The sequence below is a fragment of the Nicotiana attenuata genome, chromosome 3 (assembly GCF_001879085.1).
Source record: "Nicotiana attenuata strain UT chromosome 3, NIATTr2, whole genome shotgun sequence".
Lineage (NCBI taxonomy): Eukaryota > Viridiplantae > Streptophyta > Magnoliopsida > Solanales > Solanaceae > Nicotiana > Nicotiana attenuata.
Window position 1 is genome coordinate 22,949,492 of NC_031991.1, and position 7,837 is coordinate 22,957,328.

The following is a 7,837-nucleotide window of genomic DNA, read 5'->3' on the forward strand; positions in this document are numbered from 1 at the left end:
CGGGGCGAAAATTCCAAAAACGACCGGCCGGGTCGTTACAATCTCCTAGATCTGTACGATTTTAAAACGATTCGGGTCTTTTTCTTTGATGTTTTACACTGTTCTTGAATTCCTTTTACAAGAATCATCAATTTCAAAGTGTTTTCACCTTCTTCTAAAGTTAGGGTTTCGGAACTTCTTCTAAAACTTTGTTTAAACTGATTCTTTATGTTTAAACTTCTATCTCTTGCATATTTCGACTGATTCTATAATCTTACTGCTTTTTCAACTCACCTATGTTAAAAACCCTAATTTTTCTAGATTTTCTTTGTTTGGTTCTGTGTGTTAAGCATGACTACTCGATTCTTGTTTAAGTTTCTGTGATTACCTTGCCTCGAATGTGTTCTTACTGAGCTTTTAGCCTAACTTATACCACCTCTATGTGATTAGTTCATCTTGATTGTTCAGACTTGCTTCTTTCTATCAATACTGTTTAACCTGCATGTTTTGTTGTGTCTGATCGCTCTTACTCTATTTATATGCTGAATACTAAATCGTGACTCCCTCTTGATTGATTCTGGATTCCCTATTTTTGGGTTTGGTTGAAAGACCTTCCTTTATACCTTCAATCCCTACCTCTTCTATTCAAATTAACTGATTCGCCTACCTTGTCTGCTGTGATACTTTATTCTTACTGAACTATTTCCTTAATTGGAGTTTTCTGAACTTAGCCCTAATTGCTTACCCTATGCTTACTGAATTTGAATCTTTCCTTATCAGTCCTACATTGATTTCTTTCCTTAATTATTACTTGTTCTTACCGTTTGAATTAATTCCCTTAACTTAAGGGTGTACTTGTCCTGATTTTGCTCTAATTGATTCTGAGTTCCATAATTACTATACTATTGTGATTCTTGCCTTATTTTACCTACTTTCGAACTACTATATATACATACTCTCTCATTAACACAAACACACGAACACTTTGGTTCAAAAAGCTCTCTCTCTCACACTTAAACTTTCTGCTCTCTCTTTGTGCTACTTGCTCCTATTCTGAGTTAGCCGGCTGCAAGCCAAGGCTAACTATTGTGCTCTCCTGCTCTTCACTTTTGTTTACCGTATTCTTTACTGGTATGTTATAATTTCAATTCAAGTTTCAACAACAATATGGTTCTTTTATTGCTTCAATTCATCCTGTTTCTAGTTTGCTTCTACTTATGGTTTTTCTGTGAAACTTGCAGTTAATATGATTACATAATTAGCATATTATGAACCCCCCTTCCTTAGGATCGGTATGAGCATGTTACCCCCTTTATGTAGTCTGTTTTGCACGATCTGGTTTCTAGTATGGATCCCTTCTATGTAGTCTGCACTCTTGACTTGTATGGTTCTAGGATTGGTCTTAAATCATATGGATCTCATACTAAACCCCCTTAAGCATTGCTGGTTCTGTGACTATATTCGATCAGTTGTGTCTGAGCATGTCTGTACCAATTCCTAAGACCTTGCTTGTTATGTGTTTACAATCATGTGTTCTATGTTTCCCCAATCCCCATCACCCTTAGGTGTAGGTTCTTTCCTCCTGTTTTGGTCCTGTAAATATTACTGATGTGATTTTAGACTCCCTGTTTGATTTATTGTTGCTTGATCATGTAACTCTCCCTTTTTAAAGTTGTTTTATTGCATGATTCCTCTTTTAATCCACAAATTATTTCAAACAAGTCTTTTTAACACTGTTTCCTTACTAAAACCCTTTCAAAACTGTGTCAAGCATTCTCACTCTATTCTTAAGTCCCTAAGTTCTGCCCCCTCCAGTGTGTGTACTGCCTTGGGATCCTTTTGAGAACCCTCTGAACTCTGGCACACTGAGGCTGGCCCTTCCACACTGCACTTATTCAATTTGGTTACGAAGTCTAGGGGTAAGCACTGCCCGGGATCCTTGAGATCCTTAGGGAACTTTGATGCACCTGGACTGTGACATTGTCTATGGAATTTGGGCATTTGAGGCTGTTGGAGGTTTTGGAAACCTGGGCCTAATTAAAGACTCCCTATAGAATAACTTCTTATTTTCTTATTTACCTATGTAATTCATTCATATGGTCTGTAATAATTTGTAAACGAATATTGGGGTAATTAGTGAAAAGGGGTGGATAACTACATGTTTGTGGGGTAATACGGGTAGAAACCATGTCTGTAGGACTCTACATCTTGTCATGTTTGTCTCACCATGTTAGAAATCATGCCTATAGGTTTCAAGTGATTCCATAATAGAAATCATCTTCATAATTCTTGAAATCAGTTTCACAAGTAGATGCCATGCCTATAGGATATAATTTAACCCGGCTTCTGTTATAACAAGTGTTTACATGTGTTTTTCATTTGTCATCATGCCTGCAAGTTTTCTAAAATCAGTATTCAACAACTAGATATCATGCCTATAGGGAACAACACCAGAAATTCTGCCTGTCGATCTGAACTGGTCAATCCAGTCCACGTTCAGTTCACTTCAAAACTGGTTTAATTAATGGTTTATTTTCCTAAAATGAGCTCTTTCAAAACTGCTTTAATCTATCATTAGACAGCATGCCTATAGGGATTAAAAGGGTCCGTTTTAAAAACCTGCCTTGTTTCACTATATAAAATGTTGTTATCTGTATTCCGCATATAGGCAAGCCTGTAGGACGTTTTCGAATCTTGCAAATCGTTTCTGTGACTTAATCTTCTTCTGGTTTAATAGGCTTTAAAAAATTAGTAGGTAACTAACAGGGCATTACTTCTGAGTTTATAAAAATAAACTGCTTGTCTTCTGTATATTCATTTAGACATCCTGCCTTGGGATATTGTTTAATAAAATGCCCTTATTTGTGTTTGAGTCGTGCTGTTTACATGCCTTATTTGTGGAGGTAAACTGAGCCTCTTATTTGCTCCTTCCTGTTCTTGTTTGCTAAGAGTCCTATGTGTCATTGCTTGTCGCCTTAGTATTTTTACCTTTTTAAACCTTAGGGGGTTTGTCTAGAACCACCTATAGGTAGAGGTCCTAAATCCCTCCAGGACCATTAAGAAGGGACGGGTAGCAGCACACAATAGAGATCGCTGACCAACACTCGCTTTGAATAACCACTAAGGGGATGGGAAGGGTAGATATGGATATGATGACCAGTGCGCTAATGCCACGCGTAGCCCCTTTCTAAGGAGTGATTACCGGGCATTGTACTGATGTGATCCTATAGGCTAACCAACCTAGGACCCCTCTCTCCCAAATCATCTTTACTTAAAAACTTTACTTTCCTTTTTAACCGGTTCGCACAACAACCGGGGCAACTCCCTACATGCTAGTTTATGGTACCGAGGCTGTCATCCCAGGCGAAGTAGAGATTCCTTCTCTAAGAATAATACAGGAAGCTGTGAGTGGATAAGGAGTCGCTATGAACAATTGGCCCTTATCGATGGAAAGAGGATGAACGCAGTGTGTCACTGCCAACTTTATCAGAACAGAATGTCCAGAATTTTCAACAAAAGGGTCAAACCAAGACAGTTCACGCCAGGACAGCTAGTATTGAAGAAGATCTTGCCACATCAAGACAAAGCCAAAGGGATATTCTCTCCCAATTGGCAAGATCCGTACATGATCCATAGGGTGATAACAGGAGGAGCACTTATACTTGCAGAAATGGATGGAGAAATCTGGCTAAAACAAATCAATTAGACGCAGTCAAAGGATACTATGCTTAGATATTTTGCATTTCTTCATCCGATATAATTGAACTAGGCTTGACCTGATTCCCGTTTAAGAGGGGATACGTAGGCAGCCTTATGGGTTCGGTCATATCATAATAAAATTTCCATTTTCCCCAAGGATAGAAACTGGGGCAGAATTTTGAGGAGGACCCTCAAAATTTCGGAGCAAGTCCAGCCGCGCCATCATGTATAGGACGGTCAACAATCAGTTAGGAAACTGGGGTAGAATTTTGAGAAGGATTCTCAAAATTCCGAAAGGAGTCCAGCAAGGCCTATTGTCTGCAAACGGTCAAAGATCATCCACCAAACTGGGGCAGAATTTTGAGGAGGACCCTAAAAATTCCAATATGAGAGAGTTGCAATGTCTCTGAAATGTGTTACAGTCACTAGTTCATCTAAAATAATGTGATATTTCACTATGTTTTTAAATAATAACACTATTTTTCATCGATAATTGCATATTTTCGAAAACTCTACTTCCATTACAGTCAAGTATCACCCAAGGGAACTCGAAAGGCTTTCAGAACGGAGCAAAGCAAAGCCAGCCAACAGAAGCACGAACCAACCTCCCCCCCCGCCCCCGACAACTCACAATTTTACTTGAACGCAGGCACATCTGTCAATCACCGAGACATATGCTGCCCTTATTTGCTTCTTGCTCTTCGCATGGGACTATTCCCTGCCTCCATATCTTGACTCCATGAGGCTAATCCTTGCCTCCATATTTGCATGAGGCTAATCCTTGCCTCCCCATTTGCATGAGTCTAATCCTTGACTCCTTATTTGCATGAGTCTAATCCCTGACTCCATGGGGCTAATCCTTGCCTCCATATTTGCATGAGGCTAATCCTTGCCTCCCCATTTGCATGAGTCGAATCCTTCACTCCATCTTGCATGAGGCTAATCCTTGCCTCGCCGTCTGCATGGAACCAAACATTGTCCCTCCTTGCACAAATATTGCTCTACTTTTAGTACTATTTATTTGCTTTTCGATCGGGCTAAGCTCTGCCCTTCATTACACAAGACTAAGCCTTGTCTTGTTAACATCATACTATTGCATATCTTGGGCTAGAATTTTGCCAATCTATCCAAAGGCATCATAGTCTAAAGGCATCATCCTCATAGCGGAAGACACCATGCCATGGCCTGAGGATCTCTCAAAATTGCATATCATTATTCAAAAGCGTCATGGTTCGGAGGCACCATTTTCATGGCCCGAGAACATCATTTCATGGCCTGCGAATCCCTCACTAATTAATTCATGGCCCAGGACGTCATCTTTAATCGTCCAAAGACAACTTTCATGGTCCGAAGGGAATTTGCATCATGTTTAAATTTTTTGCAAATACGTGTTTGTAGCATCTTTTATCTGCAGGTAACCAGTAAGCAACCTCTATCCTAGCGGGAGCGTTTTTGCTCCAGTTCCCTCCAACTGCCACAAACCGTAACCGCTCCCCATAGCTGCTTCGGCATCACGTGTCCGTTATTGCAATAATTTCATCGGCATATTCCGCAGATGAACCCAGAACTACACATGGCCTGATTCCTGTAAAACCAGGGATATGTAGGCAGCTCGAAGATCGAAGTCCGACCCCGTCTTTCAAAACATCTCGTCCGGTCAAAATTGGCCATCATTTCTTTACCCGGAAACTCTTTCATCCTTCCCGGGTAACGAGGGGCAGCTGTTGATACCCAAATTTTCCCTATATTTTTAAATACCCTCAAAATAGCATATACAAGCATATATAAGCATGCACAAGGCTTTTATAATTTTCCTATATTTTTATGATTTTAAATTGATTTATTTCTTTCCCTTTTGCTCATAAAATCCACAATAATTACCCCTCAAATTATCGTTGTGATGATTTAGTCATTTAAATTCTATATTTATGCCAAAATATGGTTATAATATTTTTTATGCTTTTTTATAATTGCATTTTGTATTTTAAAGCTAAATTGCGCATAATTGCAATATTAGCCCCATTAATATATAATATCATTTATATGCGTAAAATTGATCTCCTATATTTTTAAAATGTTAAATATCTATTTTAAATCAATTTAGTACACATTCTTTTCCAGAAATTATTTATTATTTATTATAAATTATATGGGGGAAAATTGGCTATTTAAAATATAGCCAGATTTGCCTTTCAATTTCAGCCCAATTTAAACCCAACCCCGGCCCAATTTCTAACCAAACTACCCGACCCAGACCCTAAACCTGTCTACCTGACCCAAGACCCATCAGATCCTGGCCGTTGATCTAAAAGATCAATGGCCCTCGTCCGTTCATTCCTTTTTTATCCCAAACGACCGTAACCCTAGCTCATTACTCAGAGACCGCCGCCTCTGTATTCTCTCATCTCCTCTCCTCTCTCAACCACTCAACCTAACCCTAGCTCCTTCAACCGCCGACCTTTTTCTTCGGTCTTCTCCGGTGATCTCCCTTCAACTCCTAAGCCTCCAATGGCCCCTCTAATGCTATGCTTGCCTTCTCTAAGGTCTTCAAGGGCCCTGGTCCATGCCGACTTGTATCTAGGGTTTGCTATTTGGTTGTTCTTGGCTACACCGGTGTGATTTCGAGGAAAATCACACTGTATTTGTCACGATCTTTGGGATTCTAGACAGGTTCTTTCACCTCTCATTGGGTTTCTTTTGAAACCCTAATGTCTTCCTACATCTCCCAGATCTGTACGATTTTAAAATGATTCGGGTCTATTTCTTTGATGTTTTACACTGTTCTTGAATTCCTTTTACAAGAATCATCGATTTCAAAGTGTTTTCACCTTCTTCCAAAATTAGGGTTTTCGGAACTTCTTCTAAAACTTTGTTTAAACTGATTCTTTATGTTTAAACTTCTATCTCTTGCATATTTCGACTGATTCTATGATCTGACTGCTTTTTCAACTCGCGTATGTTAAAAGCCCTAATTTTTCTAGATTTTCTTTATTTGGTTGTGCGTGTTAAGCATGACTACTCGATTCTTGTTTAATTTTCTGTGTTTACCTTGCCTCGAATGTGTTCTTACTGAGCTTGTAGCCTAACTTATACCACCTCTATGTGATTAGTTCATCTTGATTGTTCAGACTTGCTTCTTTCTATCAATACTGTTTAACCTGCATGTTTTGTTGTGTCTGATCGCTCTTACTCTATTTATATGCTGAATACTAAATCGTGACTCCCTCTTGATTGATTCTGGATTCCCTATTTTTGGGTTTGGTTGAAAGACCTTCCTTTATACCTTCAATCCCTACCTCTTCTATTCAAATTAACTGATTCGCCTACCTTGTCTGCTGTGATACTTTATTCTTACTGAACTATTTCCTTAATTGGAGTTTTCTGAACTTAGCCCTAATTGCTTACCCTATGCTTACTGAATTTGAATCTTTCCTTATCAGTCCTACATTGATTTCTTTCCTTAATTATTACTTGTTCTTACCGTTTGAATTAATTCCCTTAACTTAAGGGTGTACTTGTCCTGATTTTGCTCTAATTGATTCTGAGTTCCATAATTACTATACTATTGTGATTCTTGCCTTATTTTACCTACTTTCGAACTACTATATATACATACTCTCTCATTAACACAAACACACGAACACTTTGGTTCAAAAAGCTCTCTCTCTCACACTTAAACTTTCTGCTCTCTCTTTGTGCTACTTGCTCCTATTCTGAGTTAGCCGGCTGCAAGCCAAGGCTAACTATTGTGCTCTCCTGCTCTTCACTTTTGTTTACCGTATTCTTTACTGGTATGTTCTAATTTCAATTCAAGTTCCAACAACAATANTAATGAGTCTAATCCTTGACTCCATGAGGCTAATGCCTGCCTCCATATTTGCATGAGGCTAATCCTTGCCTCCATATTCGCATGAGGCTAATCCTTGCCTCCCCATTTGCATGATTCTAATCCTTGACTCCTTATTTGCATGAGTCTAATCCCTAACTCCGTGAGGCTAATCCTTGCCTCCATATTCGCTTGAGTCTAATCCTTGACTCCCTATTTGCATGAGTCTAATCCTTGACTCCATGAGGCTAATCCCTGCCTCCATATTTGCATGAGGCTAATCCTTGCCTCCATATTCGCATGAGGCTAATCCTTGCCTCCCCATTTGCATGA